At 37.1% G+C, this 19,375-nt stretch overlaps 1 long non-coding RNA gene across 1 annotated transcript in view; it reads left to right on the forward strand.

Annotated features, from left to right (window-relative positions):
* Nucleotides 1-12,930, forward strand: part of LOC140332282 (uncharacterized) — a 69,180-nt gene extending 56,250 nt beyond the window's left edge. The window contains exon 3 of the long non-coding RNA XR_011921097.1: nucleotides 12,751-12,930. This is a non-coding gene — a long non-coding RNA (uncharacterized lncRNA). The remainder of the gene's footprint in view (nucleotides 1-12,750) is intronic.
* Nucleotides 12,931-19,375: the final 6,445 nt, after the last annotated feature.

A 19,375-nucleotide genomic window follows, 5' to 3' on the forward strand; every position in this document is an offset into this window, starting at 1 on the left:
GTTTATAAACTGTGTTATGTTTTGCGGCTCCAGACTATTTTTCTTTAGTGGAAGAGGAGGCAAAATGGCTCTTTTGATAGTAAAGGTTGCCTACCCCTGGTCTATCCTCTTCAGTCTTGGAGAGTTGTAATAAATAAGGCTCATTGACATACAGTGGAACAATGCAAAACAGAAAGGTAAAATTTCAGTTTCACACGAAACCCTATAATTCTGCTGTAAAATAAAAATCACCAACATTTTGCGCTCATTACTTATCTCATCTGTGAAAATCCATCTTGTCCATGAGTAAAATTCTGGGAATTAAGAGAAGCTAAATAACTTCAGGTTTTATGGGAGACACATCATCCCAGGCAATGAGCCAGATTTAGGCTAAATTTACATACCTTACATATACTAAGGATAAATAGTATATATTTTGGACAGTATTTTGTTGACTTTTGCCAAGTGATCTAAAATCCCCATTATTACATGGATCAAATTTAGGCAGACAAGCTTCTCCATTGAACAAATTGTACTCGGGGTCACACCTTCTGAAAATATTCACCAAAGAGTTCCTTGTCCACTAACACGACTTTGTGTACACAAGACTTTCCCAGACACTTCCCTGCTTAAATCAAAATAAAACCAGAAACTTGTTTTCCTAGGATTCACTCCAATATTATAAGTTTTTGTTTTTTGGGTTTGGACTGACAAGGCACATTTTAAGAAAAATAAATAGATTGGAGTGTAATGCATGCCTTTGCTTTATTATATTTTATTTAACCACTAAATCATAAGAATGATTATATGACTGAGTTAATAAATTATATGATATAAAAGAGTTCATAAATTCATGTAAATAAAGGAGCACACAGTGGATATAAAATGGAGAGACATCAGACATTTTTGGAGGTAAAAAGCCCATAATTTACATAATATACCCATGACATTTTTACTGGTTGTTTATATGTCTATGTGGGTCTGGTATTTAACATTTATGATAAACTGTATCTCTGTTCAGTTTGATTATTTATAGCCATACGTCTTGGCTATAAATAAATATAAATATTATATTTAAATATAAATTTACTCTCCTGATTTTTAATAGGCGGTATTTATAAAGTGGCAAAATTACACAGAGCTGACCATTAAATAGGGGATGCAAATGATAGACAGATACAAACAATGACACAGGAGGAGGAGGAGAGGACCCTGCCAAAAAGAGCTTACAATCTAAGAGGTGGGAGAGCTCTTTATCAGATATAAATTATGTGCATGTATACAAAAGGTAATTGTTGCCTTGCTTTTCTCCTTTTACTTATTTTTTCCTGACCTTTCATTGCATTAAAAAACAAAAAAGTTTTGACATACAGGTTTACAGGTTTCCCTTGCTCTTCACCTAACTTAAATTTAATTTAAACCTAACCTAAATTTAATATGACCTATGGTGAACCAGGCTAAAGGTATTTTGTAACAAGCAGTAAAATAGCTGAAAAACAAACTATCACTGACCTCTGTAGCTGCATGCACGCTGGAATAATTCATTCTCAATGATCACAAAAAAGACTCTGAAGGTTTTACCAGTATGTATTGGTTTTCAGATTTGGGCAAATTCAGATAGATTATTAGTTAGTCCTTGCTCTTGATATATTTGGAGATAGGGTGTTTTAGGGGACCAAAAGCTGCTGATTTTGTCTGCTGTGGAGTTTGGGGAACTCAGTGTTATTGAAGCTGGAGACTCGCAGCCTTGTGGGATATGATTATTACACAGTATTTCTATAGCACCATCATATTAGGCAGTGCTGTACAAAGTTCATAGTCGTGTCACTAACTGTCCCTCAAAGGAGCTCCCAATCTAATGTCCTTACCATAGTTAATGTAGTCTAAGGTCAATTTTGGGGAGGCCAATTAACCTAACTGCATGTTTTTGTGATGTGGGAGGAAACCCACACAGACACGGGGAGAACCTGCAAACTCCATGCAGATAGTGTCCTGGCTGGGATTCTAACCTAGGACCTAGCGCTGCAAAGGCCAGAGTGTTAACCCCTGACCCACCGTACTGATATGGGACGTATGTATCCCAGGAGGGTCTGGGTTTCCCATTCATTCTGGCTTTACCGCTGTGGCGGTGAAGACAGAGGGGAAGGGGTCTCCCTTTCAAATGCCAAAAAATAGTTCTAAAAAATCACCTTGAAAAATTACTTATAGCCATTCAATTTACTAAATGTCATTTAGTTATGGATTACACCTACTTTATTCCGACTATAACATTTAGCATTTAACTAAATCCTGAACCAAATCTTAATTTAGGACCTTAAATTGAGATTAAAAATTTTGGGAAACAGCCATTCGAAAAATACTGTAGATATTTGTACATGACTAACAGCTGTAGTAAATGTTCCTAATGTACTTTTTTATTTCTTAAATCTTCATTTTACATTTTTGTTCATGGACATTCTGGGGCCTTCAATCTACAACAGTTTATGCCTGAGTTAGTTGGTACTATACATTTTATTCTTTACACTTTCATGCTCAAATTAACTTGGAAGATTCCTTCAAATGCATTCTTTACGTAAAGCTGTATATTGGGCCTGATTTATATGAAGTTTCATCAGTGAAGCTGGGTGATCCAGAAAACCTGCAAAGGATCTGGTCTGGGACTTAAAACATTTGTTAGCAAATAACTTTGAAGATATCAATTCCAGGTTTCACTGATAAAACCTGGAGAGCTTTAATAAATAACCCTTGGAGAGCTTTAATAAATAAGGCCCATTGTGTCTTTCAATCTATTAACCTCCTTGCCGTTAAGCCCGACCTTCGTCGGGGAAAAAAAAATGGCTACGATGGTTAACCCCAAGTTTTTTCCCATCCTTACTTACCTGGTCCCGCTGTGCTCATCCAGCGTCGTGTTCGTGTTCCTCCGTCGATCGTCGTCCGTCGATCTCCCTCTCCAGCGTCGGGTGCCTTAGTCGGGTGCCAGCGGGACCGGTAAGAAGCCGGCCGGCATCTTGTGTTCCGCCGGCCGGCTTCTTACCTGGTCCCGCTGATCGTCCACGTCCTTCTTCTTCCAGCGCCGGATGATCTCTGAAACGAGAACCCGTCCGGCGGAGAAAAAAAAAACGGACGGCTCCTCCCTGCGTGCTTGATGACGTCGGCGCGTGTGCGGGAAATTCAAATTGAAACACATTCATTCATTTTGTATTGGATTCAATACAAACTCCTGTATCCAATCCAATACAAAATAATTCAAATAATTACAGAGTATATAACTGGTAAATTCAAACTGTCATTTTGTATTGGATTGAATACAAACTCCTGTATCCAATCCAATACAAAAAAATAAAATAAAAGTAAATACATTTTTTATATTCATATTATCTACTAGAACCCCTGTTCGAACATATTTCTGTAAGTTACAGGTCTACAATTTAAAAAAAAAAATTTCATTAAAACCTGCAACGCTTTTGGAACAGAAATCTAGACCTCAGTGTAACACTCAGGTGGTTAAGCAAGAGTGTTTACAGTGTTTACACTTAATTTTCAAACTGGGCCAACATTAATAGGAAGAGGTTAAGGTCCAGGGTCTATTCTTCATCCAGTTTCCCAAAATGATTGTAGCTGTTTTTCAATGAAGCGGACTGTGTCCAATGGATTGAGTACAGGGATACTTTATTACCTGTTATCAGCTCCCATAAAGGGTAAAAAACACACATATCACAGCTAAACCTTTTTTTTTTAATTTAATTTGAATTTTACTTTTTGAAATAAAAGTACATATTTAATTTGTGTCTCCAGAACCAGATCTACATCAACCACGACTAACAATGACTGATGTCTAACATTGAATTAGAATTACTTGTGTTTATTTATTTATTAACAGGGCTTCCTCCACAGATTTCACATTAAGTTCCCCCAAAACTTTTTATGGAATCCCAGGCTAGGGCCCAATGAAGACAGGAAATTGTGGTATATGCTTTTTTAATGCATAATATTAGGTATCCACATGCTATAAAATAGAATAGTGTAAAAATGTACAGGGATAGTCCCAACCGACTCAGGATAAAAACCTACTGGCTATTGAAACTGTGGGATACTAATTACTAAAAATTTAAAACAAAATAATTCCTTTCAGCTTAGAGTTTAAAACATGTTTCCTGACTACACTTTAACTGTGGTTCCTAAATAAAAAGTATGACTATGTGAAATTTTGGTACGCAGGATTTACCTCCCAGACTATTTGCAATAAACTTAAAAAGTTAAAAAGTTAGCTGCCATAGACTTCAATGAAAATTTGTTTAAACAAGAATACTTATTTTATTTGCCTGTTAACATGACAAATGTAGATCAAATCTGGGCAAATTTTGCCTGCTAAAGCCCTCCAGGCAGTGTTATCATATTTTTCCAACCACTGTTTTGCTAGAGAGCTTGTGAGTTTGGAAGGAGAACAAAAAAAAAAAAAACATATACTGAGTAAAAAGTTAAAACAGATTCATAACAAAATAATAAAAGGGAAAACATATATTGAGTAAATGTAGAAACATAAATTTATAAAAACACAACATTTTGGGTAATAGTGGTCCTTTTATTTTTATTTTAAACCCCTAATTTTAATAATATTATATTATTATTATAATTAATATTATTATTAATATTACTATGATCATTATAATTTTCCAATTCCACTAAATTATGACTACACATTAAAATAAAGTGTGTGTGTTTTTTTTTCACTCAGTATTTCCTAGCTATCATGCCAGCTTATATAAGACTTTTTCCCCTCTTTGATCCTGTTAAGATCACCTCTCTACTCTTCCCAGGCATGTTTAACGCCGTTTCAAATCGTCTCCAAGATTGATTTTCCAGATGTGCATCAACACAGGAAATAATTACACTCCTGATCATTTCCAGCTGCCCAAAACCCTTGCCAACATATTCCCAGAAGGAGAAGTTGTTTTGTGTTGCAAAAAAGCAAGGAGAACACTGTAAACGAATAATGTGTGACTGTACATGCTGAAGAACGTAAAAAGAAATATGGACTCAGAAATAACCGGCAACAAGTCCAACCTTTGAGGTCAACAATGTGTCAAAAAAACAACAAAAAAAGAGCAAAAATAAATATAAGCTTGATTTTTTAGATACTTATTTAGTACCAGGAGAAAATAAAAAATTGTGAATTTTTCATTTAGCTTGTTAAATAATTTTTACGGCCCATTTTAATGTTGTTTAACTCTTCAGCCTTGTTAACTTTGATCTTTTTAACGTAGGGCGGTAATAGCTTTCCGTTGAAACGTTTTATTGAAATATCATTAAACGCGACTCCTTTGCAGAAATGTATTTTGAAATGTTTTTACATCTTGAAAAATAATTTCTAAGCTAACATCTGGCTCTTCGTTCTAAATTTCCATTCATCTCGCCCTCCAAAGCTAGTTCTCACCTAGTCCACGCATGCTAAATTATGGACAGCTAGCTAGACAGATATGGCCCAAGCATGACAAGTTTTCAATTACTGTAGTTAATGGCTTTCGTCCAAGGAAAATTATTAAATGCAAGGAGTTTACCCCAGACAATCAGGCTAAGGAAAAATCTATAACATTTTTGTATGAATTGTAAACATTAACTTTCAAATTGGTATGGATCTAATTAAATTCATATGCCCATTAAGCTGTCTTGGCCTGCATTTAACATCTGCATTTGCTTGAATAAACCTGGGGATTTAAAAGTATTTTGGACAAGAATCAGGCTGAGACCTTTATGTGAGAATGTAGTAGATTTAGGAGAGATATGCAATTATAGATGTATGGATAAAAAGGATATAAAATCCCCCCTCCCCCAAATAAAAAAAGTTAGGATGCTTCTGCAATGGCTTTATAATGACCGGTTGGGTTTACTGATATGTAAATGATTACTTTCCCTTTTCTTTATTACATCAAAATATTTTAATAGCAGCTGCAGACAACATGTGGAACCAGACACTGAACTGGTAATGCTATTCAGTAATCTCTGCAACTGTGCTTAAGTCTACCCACTTTAATCTAAAGCATCTCAAACCCAAGAACAATAATGTAATATATTGCAGCTCACCAGTCGTTGGATTTGCTGGCTGCATTTCCCCTTCTTGCCAGTAACACAATCCCTATTGTAAAGTGACCTTGATTATATACAGTTCTTTATCCGTAGAGGAACAGCATTGTCACCCTAGATTAGGAAATGTCTTAAGCCTGCTGAATACTTGCTTGATTCTACTACTTGGAGAAAAGTTTTGAAGTCCATATGATTTCGAGTGATAACTTATATTTATTGCTGAATAGTCATCACAAAAAAAAAAATGGCTAAACCTTGCCAGCAGGATCACAGACAATAAAAATATGCCAAACAGTCTAAGCCTTTATTACAATATTAAAAAAAGCTGTTTTACATAAACCAGGAGCTTTTTGTATGTATATACTCGAGTATAAACCAAGGTACTTATTTTAACTTGAGGATACAGGAAACTTGGTTTGACTCAAATATGAACCAAGGCCAGAAAGGGATATTCACATCTAGCACTCCAAAAAATAATCATTAGAAATGCCAACAAAGTAAATGTGAATATATATATCCATTGTGTGTTATTTTGTGAACATTTAATTAAAATAGAAACAATTAAAATCACATGAGCTTCATCTGCATACTTTTTATTTTAAAGGTAAAATATTTCGTACTTTTGTTGGTTATGATGTGTAACTTGTTCCTAAACTTTCATTTAGACATGGTTGTTGGCCACCAATAGATAGTGCTGTTTTATTATGTACACTATGTAACACATGTCTGTGAATGGCAAGTTTTTTACATAATATACTTAAGGAAACATCACTATCTACTGGAGCTACCCGAAAATAAACAAAGAATACTGACAATTTAAAGGCATAATGTCTTGGTTTATACTAGAGTATATATGGTAAACCTCTGCTGCTGGATTTTAACAAAACATAAAAATTATTACTGTTACCCGGTTTTCTTTTCATTGGGTAGCAGCTAGCATTCTATTGTGCAGGCAGGCTTACTGAGTCATCTAAATGTTTGTGTGAACATCAAATCACACTTATGCGTTCTCATTGAAAATTATTATTAATATTATTAAAAATAATATTAATAATATTAATAATATGTCCATCATGCAATTTTTTGGGCAATAATAAATTGCCCATAATGTAATTTTTTAGCCTTCACTGTTATGCAAACACTTTCACAAGATTAGAGTGTGATTATGGGAATGACCTGATCTGGGTTGTAATAGGCATTCCAATTTATCCAAAATGATCTTCAGTAGGGTGGGGTCAGGACTTTGTGAAGGGCACTCATATTCCCCCACACCAAAATTATAGAACTATAGAACTTTGTACAGGGAATACTGTACAGGGAATACTGTTGGCCAATCATGCCCAAAGTTGGAAATGTAACATTGTCTTTGTATGCTGTAGCATTGATAGCACTCTTCCCTCAAAACACCTGTATTTGAAGGAAGTGTTGGCATTATTCGGCCATATAGCATGAAAATATTAATCACCCTTATTATTCATGCTCGATTACCATCATATGGCATATTCTACTATTGTAAAAACCATCATATATGATCACCAGTACTTATCATTATATCTTCCTATCCATTATCAATTATCCCTATTATCATCCCCCATCATCATTCTTTATTATAATCAGGGGTCACCTTCACAATTAATAATAATTTATCATCATTTAATATCATTTAAATAATTATTGTTTAATACAATTATCGCCATTCCTGATGGTAAGTATAATCATGGTCAATTATCATTATCATTCATCCACTTTGTTATCAATATGTGATCAATCACCATAACTATCAATCAATCAACTATCAATCATAATTACTCAAGATTGGAAATTATCATTTGCTACCTAAAGCATTGCTGTTGTGGTTAATAGGGGGGCACTATTAAAATGACCACTGAATGGATGTTCCTATTGGCTGTTGGTATCAGGAAGGTCCCAACCCCAGACAGCCTGCGGCCAATGAAATTGTTCACCACCATATTGCTTGACAATGTGTTTACAGCCTTTTGTTTACAAACAATAAATGCTATCTATATGTTTACTTCTGCATTCAATTTGATGTTGATTTGTCTAGAAAAACATAAACATGTAATTGCTGTTGAAAATAACTAACAAACCACTCTAAAAAGTTATTTCGACCAGTCACATGAATGCTACCTGCTCTTTTCACTGGAAGTTTTGGTACGGTGGGTAGCTATACACTAAATAGCTTCCTTCATACCACTGATGGGAACACGTGAGCCATTTGCAAGTTAAACAAACCAGTAGGGTCAACAGGTAAAAATTTGATGTAATTATAGTTAAGATGGATGGATGTTGCTTCCTGACATTCACAGCCACCCCTCTGGGCATGTACTACTTCTCACCCCTAAACATGGTATTATCAATAAAAAAGCTGGACAGGTCAGGGAGACCTGTGGGGGAAAATAATGCAAAGAGAAAAAATGTTGTTTTCTGTGAAATATGGAATTAGAGCAGGGGTATCAATCTCTGGCCCGGGGGCCAAATCTGGCCCCCAATGTCCTTGTTTTTGGCCCCCAAAGGAATCCTAAATATGTCCCACTGCTGCATTGAAATAGCGGCTCTACTACTTTTACCGGCATCACTTACGTCTATAGACCAGCGGGCTCTCTGCTTATGCGTGGCCCTGCAATGGACTGTTTTATAGATGCAAGTAATTCCAGGAATTTTAGTAGCAGCGCTATTTCAATGAGGAGGGGGTTTCAGCGGGGGGCCACTCATAAGATTTAGCTCCGCATTGGCCGTGTCTGGCATTTCCAGCACTCCCCCCCAGCTGTACTTTTCCTTGCTACTCCAAGGCATGGACTTGAATGGTTGGATTTTCATAGAAGAATATTGTAATATTATTATTGTTAGCCTGTGCAAAAAGTTATCATTGAAATTTAACTCAGAAGGTTACAAATAGAGAAAGAGGCATAAGATGTTTTCCTAAATAAAATTAAAAAAAAACATTTTTATGCCTCTTTCTCTATTATAAGCTTGTTTCAGATTTAAAGTAAAGCAAAACCTCTTTGTTTCCCTATGAAAAGGGTTTTTATCTAATGAGAAGGAAACATTTCCTCAATTTTTTCAATAAATTTCAAGGTTGGCCCGCGACTTTGTCTAAGTTTTTATTTTGGCCCTCTGTGTATTTGAGTTTAACACCCCCGAGTTAGAGGGAGGAAAATAAGTTTTTAAAGATGATAATTATACATCAGAATTTAGCTCATGGTCAACTTTGATCAATAACAAATTTTTGTCCCATGTCAATCTGCAATATTCCTTTAAATATGACACTTTCATTCATGAATCTTACTTAGTATTGAATAGTAAGTGGAACAAACTTTCTGGCTGCAGGTGAAGGAAACATTTGCTACAAATTATTACAGAAAACATTTACATACCCATAAAGTCACAGCCATGGGTTTTAATTTAATTTAATTTAAAGACCATGTTGTAGTATCCTCACCATACAGAGAACCTGGCTGACCAGAAGGAGGGCAGCAAGGATGTGCTCACTCCGGCCCATGCCAGGCCCTTAGTTTTGAGTTTTTTTATGTGAATCCCCTGCATTTACATGGTTTTTAAACTGTGAACTTTTGAGTAAACTTTACAGGTTCACCCCTAGAAGTTATGAACAATATATAATGAAGTGCATAGCCTTTGCTCTTGAGGTCACAAGAGTCAGTAAATTAGTGGAATGGATAACCTAGCACCAAACAACGGTGGCCTCACATAGTTTGTCTAGTTGAAAAAATACATAATGTTATCAAATGCAACCACTAGAGATATAATTATACTAGAAACCTTCATATTCCAAAAAGAACCATACAGAAGATCAGGCAAATAGCTGTCCATCCTCTGCTCTGCATTCTGTGCATCCCCGGCTTCCCTTTGGATGTAAATGGTCCCTCTGCATCCCCTGCACTGAGCCTGTGCAGCTGAAGGGGATTGTGCTGAGACCAATGAGCAGTTAGTAGTTCCTGATTCAGCACTGCACTGCCATTGGCTGCTGGGGCTTTATAGCCTTTCTTCTCCCATTGTTCTATGCCTGTTTTAGCATTACCTGGGCTAATCAGTGTTTAGTATGTTTTCTGTTGCTGACCTTTCCCTGTTTCCTGACATTTCTTTAAACTCAGCCTGGACCCACCTCTGCCTGTGCCTACTCCATTGTACCTTACTTGATACATGGTTTGACCTTGGCTTGTATTCTGGATCACCTAGTATTTTTGTACTGGTTAGGTTCCTGGCTTGCTGCCAGCCCATCCCCAGTCACCAATCCCAAGTCCTGGGGAACCGGGTGCTGGGAGATGCAACCAGTCTCCGGAGGCTGAGCGGGGGCTTACTAAAGGTGAAGATTCCGGTGTTAGATTGGGGGACTGGTGTCTGGTGAGGACTGGTGCTGACCAGGGCCTTACAATATTATTGTTTTAATTGAAATGAAAGTGTCCAGTTTCCAATGCCATTTTTTCATAGCTTGTCCTAGATAAAAAGACCACAATTAGAAAATAGGCAGACCTAACTTATTAAAAGCAGACCTATGACCACATGTTTTCTTTTGATAAAGTGAAATCCTTTTATGTAAAGAAAAAAAATATTTTTTAACTTTTTTATTACTTTTTTTTTACTTTCGAGGGGCTGTCTTTACTGCCACAGCGAATGGGAAACCCTGAGCCTCCTGGGATACATACGGCACATATCCCAGGAGACTGCTGGCTGCTCCTTCTGGGCATTGGGAATGAACATAAGAGTTTTCCCCTACTGTAAAAAGTTTTTTCGAAAGTGCCGTCCCCCCGATCTCACTCTCACTGCACAGTGCAAGGTTGGGTGATGTAGGAAGAAAACCCTGGAAGAAAAAGAAGAAGATGGCGGGACCCATTAATTCCACTTTATAAACTTCAATAGGGTTTGGCTCAAAAGTTGGATAAAGATTTCAAAAACTGTGAACCCATAATATGCTCACCATGCTTTTTTTATTTCTTAATTATTGCATTTCTTTTTGTTGTAGCTTATTTTCTGCACAAATTTTTACATTATTAGAGAGAAAAGTCATTTTGCATTGCACATAAATTACCACTCTTTTTAAAACTTTTTTTTTTCACTCTGCTACAGTTACTTATGCGGTTGTCATGTTTTTTATGAGGGAGGCTGAAAAAAGGAAATACTAAATAAACACAGCTGGTAGAAGCCAAATGTGAAATAGTTTATGGTCACTGTGATAAAATAACCCAAATCCCTCAGACAGAATTTGTAAGGCTGTATATTTATTTAAGTTCTCTTTTTTGTTCATGTTTCCATTATCGACTACATCTGACTGGCCCTGCCAAAAACATAAGAAAGATCATTTTTTAAAAAGATATCTTAGAATAATGACTTAACTCCAAAAATATTTTTTTCTTTTATGGAGAAAGTACAATTTAACCACTTCATAAATAATGTTTAGGATGTATTTATCATTGGACACAACATTCACCTGACCTTAACCCATTTTACAGCCAAGACTATTTATTACAATGGTTTTCATCTTCTTTGAAACAATTACATGGTAAACACAAGATTCATTTAGATTTTTTGTTGTAAATGTTTTATCCAACATCTGTTCCTCAATGCTTTCCTATACTAATTTGACTATTTATAATTCAGTAAATGTAGATTCATTTCAAAAGTTCTCCCAATGTTTGCTCATTTTCATGACTTGCATATTATTCAATATATTTATTGGTTTTAAGTGAAAAATATTTAAAAATGTCATTCCTTTGAAGTTGTGGATATGAAGTTTGTTAAGTTTACTTAACCTGTATTCTACATTCTAAAAAATCCAGCATTCCTCATATTCTTTACCATGCATGACCCCTGGCTGTCAAAAGTGTCTGCACCATCTCCCGACCATAATAATCCCCCTGGCATTCTAATTTCCACGCAAAAACGTTACTTTTTTTGCATGGAAATTTATTTTACATTGTAGGCCTATAATTCTTAGGCATAACTCATCGAAATTTGTCCAATATTTAATACATTTAATAATAAACTTTAAATAAAAAAACATAAAAATCTGTTAAAATAAAAAAAAATACAGAAACATGTAATATAACTGTACAGTAGCATGTATAATATATATGTAATATAAATATATATATATTATATCAAGATTTCTTTGTATTGGACTCAAAACAGCTATTTTGTATTGAATCCAATACAAAATGATTGCACCGACGTCACCGGGAATCACCGGAGATCGTCTCTGCATTCGCCACCTGGATATCGGAAGAGGACGTGTCCCGCAGACCTGCGGGGACCAGCAGGACGACGGGGGATGACAACGGAACAAGGTAAGTGAGTTTTTAAAATCTTTTTAGCGACCCCCTAGTGTGATTTAGGATTACCGCTTTTTGCATAGAAAATCCACCCCACAAGTCACACTCGGGATTACTGCTATAGGGGTTAAGCCTCAAACCTAGTGGGCTAAAAAAGGAAAGGTCAGGGAGCTTGTAGCCCCCTCCTGGCCATATCAGAGAGCTGCCCTACTCTAACATTAAAGGAGCCCAAAGTTGGGGGAAAGGGTTCCATTAATATCTGCTGCCCGCCTCTACTTCTTATCTATTCCCTAGAAAGGGTTGTAAGGAATTCCCTAGAAAAAATATAAAAATAAGCACACAGAAGATAAATCCTTGTTTTATGTATATATGTATATCTTTGCAGGGTCCGGTGATATCTTGTGGCATCTCAATCTGTACCCTTGACAACACTGCCCAGAACTTGGTTGAAATATGGACGATAATGTCAGAAGAATTGCACTCTCAGACTGGTGAAGTTGAAACTGTTCCCAGTGTGGCAAGTACGAAAAGGGGAAACTCATTCTTTGGAAAGGAAGTTGCAGGACATCTTTGGACAGTACTGGATACTTCAAAGGAAAATACCTATTAAAAATATACTTTAAAAATCCTTTTTACTAAAAAAATACTTGAGAAAAGAAAAACAAGACAAATAAACCTGAAATCCCATTGTAAAAAGAATCTTTTATATATTTTCGGTTTATACTTGGGCCACTAGATGGCACTCTGTCCTCATGTAAAGTGTATAACAATCACTTATTAAAGACAGTGTTTGTAGCACTTTACATAAAGACACAGCTCCATCTACTGGTGGCCAACAATAATGCACAAAAGATAATTTAAGAGCAAGTGACCATTCATACCCACCTCAAAAATACTTTTACCTGTAAAAAGGGGGAAAAGGGATAATCAGACTAAACCCATTGGATTTGAATTTTCTCCCCTAATAAATATATCATTAAAAATAACACATGATGGATATATTTATTCACATTTTTGCCATTTCTATTGATTACCATTTTGAATGTTAGCAGTGGTGGCTGTGTTTTGTGCCTTAGCTTTATACTGAAACCGGTGTAATTTTTTTTAGGTAAAAGTAGGTTCCCTTGGTTTATATTCAGATTGGTTTATGTTTGAATATATACAGCAATGAAGTATTTGTGTGTGGCTTTTTAAGCTTTATTTAAATCTTTCTGGGAATGTATAGTATCTCAGAACTCATTCCCCAGGATGAGGGGATGGATATTTGGGTGATCCCTTAACAAGATAAAATGAATTCCCCTCACTAGAACCACACAACTATTTAGGGCACAGGTTGTAGTGATGCCCCCTTCCCCAGAATTTTTGAGGTTAGGCAGAGGCATGATGGCCAGTAATAGGGGGAGGGGCTACATGTTTGATGTCCCCTTCATTTTTAGTTGGCCCGATTCATATACTGTACATGCTGCCCCTTTTTTCTTGCAGGCTAGGTTCCATATATTTTCCTGAGGGAACCCAACACCATTTATATTTTTACAGTTATTTAAAAAAAATAAAAAATAATGCCTTAGCCCTTTTGCCAATGGCTCGGTTTTCTGTCTCCCACACTCCCCTACCCAGACTCTGCAATTTACAGTGATATGGTTCAGTTCTTGCTGAAATTAGTGGTCAAGAGAAGGTATTTTGTCTCTATTTGTTTTGAGTGTTTGTAGGATTTTCTTCTTTTATTTTCACGTGGTGATCCTGCCAATAAAGCATTTCCTGTCCTAGGGGGACAACACTCATTTACTGGATCTAGTGTTCGATAGTACTTAGAGATATCAGAGAACAATGTAACTAAAAAAATAAACAGGACGTTATCAGTTTCCAAGTGTTCTGTCAGGATCCAGCGATATTTTTGCACTTATCAAACCAGGTAAATAAAACACAAAACAAATAACAAATAAGCTAAATTTATCAGATCAAAAGGGAGCAAAATAGATAAGTTCCCAGCTAAGATTTACATACTTTAATATCTTTGCTTCAAAAAAAAAAAAAACAAATTCTGCTTTATGTCAAACTTTTACACAATGCACAGAGAGGAATTCAGGTTTCGCAACTAGCGGCTGACGTTTCCTCGACTTCAAAGCATACATATGTTTTCATCTTTATTTATTCCACATTGCATGCCTAAACACAATCTTGTTTGCATTATTTGTCGCATGAAGCTTTCTAAATTTAACATTCAATGTAAACATTTTAATACAAATGATCTCAGTTAGTGAATCCATTACAGGAGTTGCATCTGGGAAATATTTCCTTCTATCTCATTTGCTTTTTTACATTTTTAGTAATTTTCCTCCTTGTCAGGAAAATTAGTGAAGGATATACTTTATCAGTTTGCTCCAATCTACTTAAATTTGTGAAGCCTCCTGAACTGGTGTGCTGGAAAATGATATAAGCATTATGCAAGGAATAGATGATGAGCCAAAAAATCACTCAACATGGTGTCTTGACCACCTACAAAAGGCATGAGAAGACCTCCTGTGCTCCACAATATACTGGGCTTAGGTGGAACTATACTTTTCACTTCTCCTTAATGAACTTTTTGAGCTTAGGGGTCAGAGATGGACATATCAATTTGCAACCTGTGGGCCCCCCCCCACAGTCCTCAGCCAGCAGGGGCCCCTGCAGCAAGGTGTACACTGAGGGCATGCTCTGAGAGCTGTCCACTGAGGGCGGGCTTGGGGGCAAAGACAGTGAGAGTTGCTGCCGGGGCCTCTGCAGCAACTCTCACTGTAGACCTGCAAGTAGGAGCAAAGAAAGGTAAAAATAGAGATGGAAGAGAGTGAAGAAGAGAGAAAAGGGGAAGAGATGGGAAGGATAGAATAAGAGAGATACCTGATTAGGGCGGGAGGTTTGTCACGGGAGAGGGGCAATAGTTGATTTTGCACAGGGGCCCACTGCTGTCTGCATCCACCACTGCTGGGGGCCCTTCTGTAATACACCCCCACTGTAAATGCATTTCTTCTCTAAAATGGCCATCAGAAAGCAAAGTCTTTGACGACCAACCTGATACTTGAAATGGCATGTACTGCACCAGGCAAGATCTTCACGGTTTTGTTGAATTTCGTGTGGTCAAATTCTGAGAGAGTCATCCGCCGCATTTTTCAGCCTGTAAGAAAACAAGAAGGAAAGATTTTGAAACCACACAGTTCAGTTTTTCTTTACTTTAACATGGATTGGTTGGAACTTAGTAATTTTGTCCAAGGTGCAACTTTTCAATGACGTGCCAACTTGGACAAACTCTCTGCCATCCCGAAGCCTCATACCAATTTTTGTTCTGTGAAGTTTGTTGTCAACATGTTTTATTTTCTTGTTTCTTTTGCATAAGACCTCACAAAATTGAAAAGCAAGTTTAAGATGTACTTATAAAATTGTTTTTGTTCCCTCCTTTTATTTTATTTTGAGCGTTTATTGCTTAAGTAAAAAACCTGGCAAACATTACTGAGTGTATTGAAACTTGGCAGAATCCATGCTTTAAATGGGGACATCAAAAGAACATGTTTTGGTGTTTTTCCCATGTGTCCCCCATCATAACAAAAATATTTTATGGATAAAAAAGTAAAATATATGCAGCTGGACCAGAGATAAACAATGACTTATTATATTGACATCGAGGCATAAAGCAGATATCAGTAATATTGTTTTTGTCATTTTATTAAATAACTAAATGGAAAAAAACCCTCAACTGTATTTTTGTTAAGGAAAAAAATTGAAAAGGTTGTTTGTTGCCAAATGAAGTCAACGGCTTCAGAAAAAGGCACATACTTTCCAATTCTAAATTATTTGAATAAATACATATTAGACCAGTGAAGTCTTTGGAAAACATGTCTACAAGCATAAATTCTGCTCTAGGTCAGTTAAAATATTTGCTTAAAGGAGATAAAGGTCCCTTATAAAATTATGAATAGCTTTGTGTTAGGCAACACAAATGTACCAATGTAACCATGCACAGTTAGGACATTCTTTAAAACCTGGGTTGGGAAAAAACAACCTCCCAATCCATTACACCCCATCAACCCACACCTATTCACATTTTAAGAAAAAAAATGTCTCTAAGACCATTTTTTTATGTCCTCTGTCCCATGACCCTTTGTAGCATTTTTTTCCGGTAGTGGAGTGGTTGACCAGTTTTTGTAGTGATTTCATGATGGTGCTTTTGAAAATTTTGACCCTGCTAGTGGACGGACAATAGGTAACATTCATATCACTGGAGACCCACAGAAGAGGATCCTTTTACATTACAGACTGGATAATAAAAGACCTGATACCCTTCCGGTCAAGTTTATGGATGTGCATGTGCCTTGTGGAATTGTCTTATAGGTGGTAATGCTTCGCTAAAAAAGTTGGGTTTAATTAACCCCCCTAGCGTTCTAATTCTGGCTGTATTTCCATGCAAAAAGCATTACATTTTTTTTGCATGGAAATTTATTTTACATTGTAGGCTTATAATTCTTGGGTATAACTCACCGATATTTAATAAATTTAATAATAAACTTTAAATAAAAAAACACAAAAATCTGTTAAAAAAATAGTTAAACATTTAATATAACTGTACAGTAGCTTGTATATTATATATATATATATAATATAATTATATATATATTATAATAAGATTTCTTTGTATTGGACTCAATACAGCTATTTTGTATTGAATCCAATACAAAATTATTTGAATTTTCCGCCGCTCCTCCCGCCAGCACTGACGCATGCACCAACATCACCGGGAAATCACGGATATCGTTTCCGTATTTTTTTTAATTGTCTTTGTGTTTACTAGGTTGAATCGTCCTCCCTATCTGTCTTGTGACCACTGCCACTGAGACAAAAAGTGATATGCATTCCAAAATTTTAGAGTTGTCATTAGAACTGTAGGTAAGAATAAATTTTTCAACCGTAAATCTGTGTCAGTGGAAACTGTCTAAAAGAATAATATTTTATAGTGATATTATTATCATACCACTCATTCCCCCTAGGTTGTAACAGGTAACCTGCTGGGCACACAAACCACAGCCAACTGCAATATCCTTTTATCCAGTTTTATTATTGTCATAAAACAAGACAAGGGTTAAGTCCGATAAGCGTAGTACAGGAGGGTAAGGCAAAGACAGGTCAGGAACAATCCGAGGTCAGGGCAGGCAGCAGACAAGAGTGGTGACAAACAATCCGAGGTCAGGGCAGGCAGAGTTCAGGCAAGAGTCAGGTTTCAGACCAGGTCACTATGGGATTGACAAACGGGATTACCATAAACCAACACAAGGACGCACCCAAGCACACTGTGTTCACAGAGGCTTATAGCGGGCAATGGTGGTCAGGACAGGTTCACCTTGGTCCATTTGATTGGAGGGTAACTGAATCCAAACTTACTATGTCCCGCCCCGCGGCGAGGCAGCCGAGTGCCACCCCCTCGGGGGGTACAAGAGGCACGCGTGGTAGCAGGCGCACCTCTTCCCACAGCACCCCTGGGACGTGCCCTACTTTGCACATCCAAAGGAGTGCTGAGAACAGGACTTTCTGTAATCACGTCCATAGAGATGCAAGGTCGATAAGGATGCCGCCTGGTCGAACAGTAGCTCGGCCAGGATGGATTCCTCCGCCTGCAGAGAGAGACAAGCTGCGAGCAGAGCAGCAGCCTCGGCCATGCTGCCTGCTGCAGCGGCGTCTTTCTCTGCAGGTGGGATCCCCAGGGACGCGGCGGGCTCGCAGGACAGGTAAGTTCCTTACACCTGCGGTTATTAACTACTGCTGGAACCTTTCTACTATAGAAAGTACGTGCTTGAATACCATTTTGGAACCCTGACCTGCATTTTGATGAGTGGCCCCTGACCCATGTTATCATGCTTTAATGGTGCACCTGCTCCAAGGCTGGGACTCAATAGCCGCCGTGTAATAGTGGATGTTTCTATCTGTTGGATAGTGCTTACTACATCTTTGTGTATTAGGAGCATCTAAGGTTGTAGGAATTCCTACCTTTATATTCTGACAATCCCCCCAAAGAAATGGGTTAGCAGTCTGCGAAACGTGTTGGGCTTCTGTTTGACATATTTTTTATTTAATAATCTTTAATATTTCAAATTTACCGAATTTACCAAATATACATTGTATATTTTAAATGATATCTGCCACATAACTCCTTACTGTTTGGCCTCTTTGTTTGGTGGGTAGACATATACTTAATGACTAGACCTTACATCCTAAAGAAATTATTTCCAAAAAAAGAATAATACATTTCCCCTAATTTTGGGTTTTGTCTCTATAGCAGAACTAAACCTAAATTTGAAAAAAAATTATTAAAGAAGGCTCTTTATTGCCGAAGGGAAATACTATGTTCATTGTGATATGCAATATTCACAGAAACAGAAAAGGACTGGGGTTAGAGCTGAGAGTTAGGATGAAACAATATTGACAAGACAAACTAATCGGGTCAAGTAGGGTGGGTTTATCACCAGCAAAATTCCTCGGAAGGGGTATGTGGTCTTTTGTACCAACAATAGTTTTTACTGATGGCTCAATATATCTACTTGCGTTTAGACAGTGGTCCTAGTTGTCCTAGAACTTAGGCTTTGTACACACGTGCAATCATTGTCGTTGGAAAGGATCTTTCATGATCCTGCACAATGCATGAATGAGGACTGTACATACAGCGCCATTCTGCTCTATGGAGAGGGGGAGAATAACGGAGCGCCACCCTGCTGCGCTCTCTCTCCCTTCACTTCCATTAGGATAGTTCGTCGTCCATCGTCTGTGGATCCGCCAGGACAGTCGTTCGGATGATGGATGACGACCGCTGTACACACGTAAGATTATCGTCTGATATTGGCCCTGAGCCGAATATTTGCACATGTGTACCTAGCCATAGTGTACAGTGGATATTTTCCTTTATTTTGCAAGATATCAGATTGGAACAAAAACAGGAATGGATGTAAATGTAATTAAAAAAAAGGGGAACATAATGAAATACAGATGGTGGA

Source organism: Pyxicephalus adspersus, chromosome 6 (assembly GCF_032062135.1).
Source record: "Pyxicephalus adspersus chromosome 6, UCB_Pads_2.0, whole genome shotgun sequence".
Classification (NCBI taxonomy): Eukaryota; Metazoa; Chordata; class Amphibia; order Anura; family Pyxicephalidae; genus Pyxicephalus; species Pyxicephalus adspersus.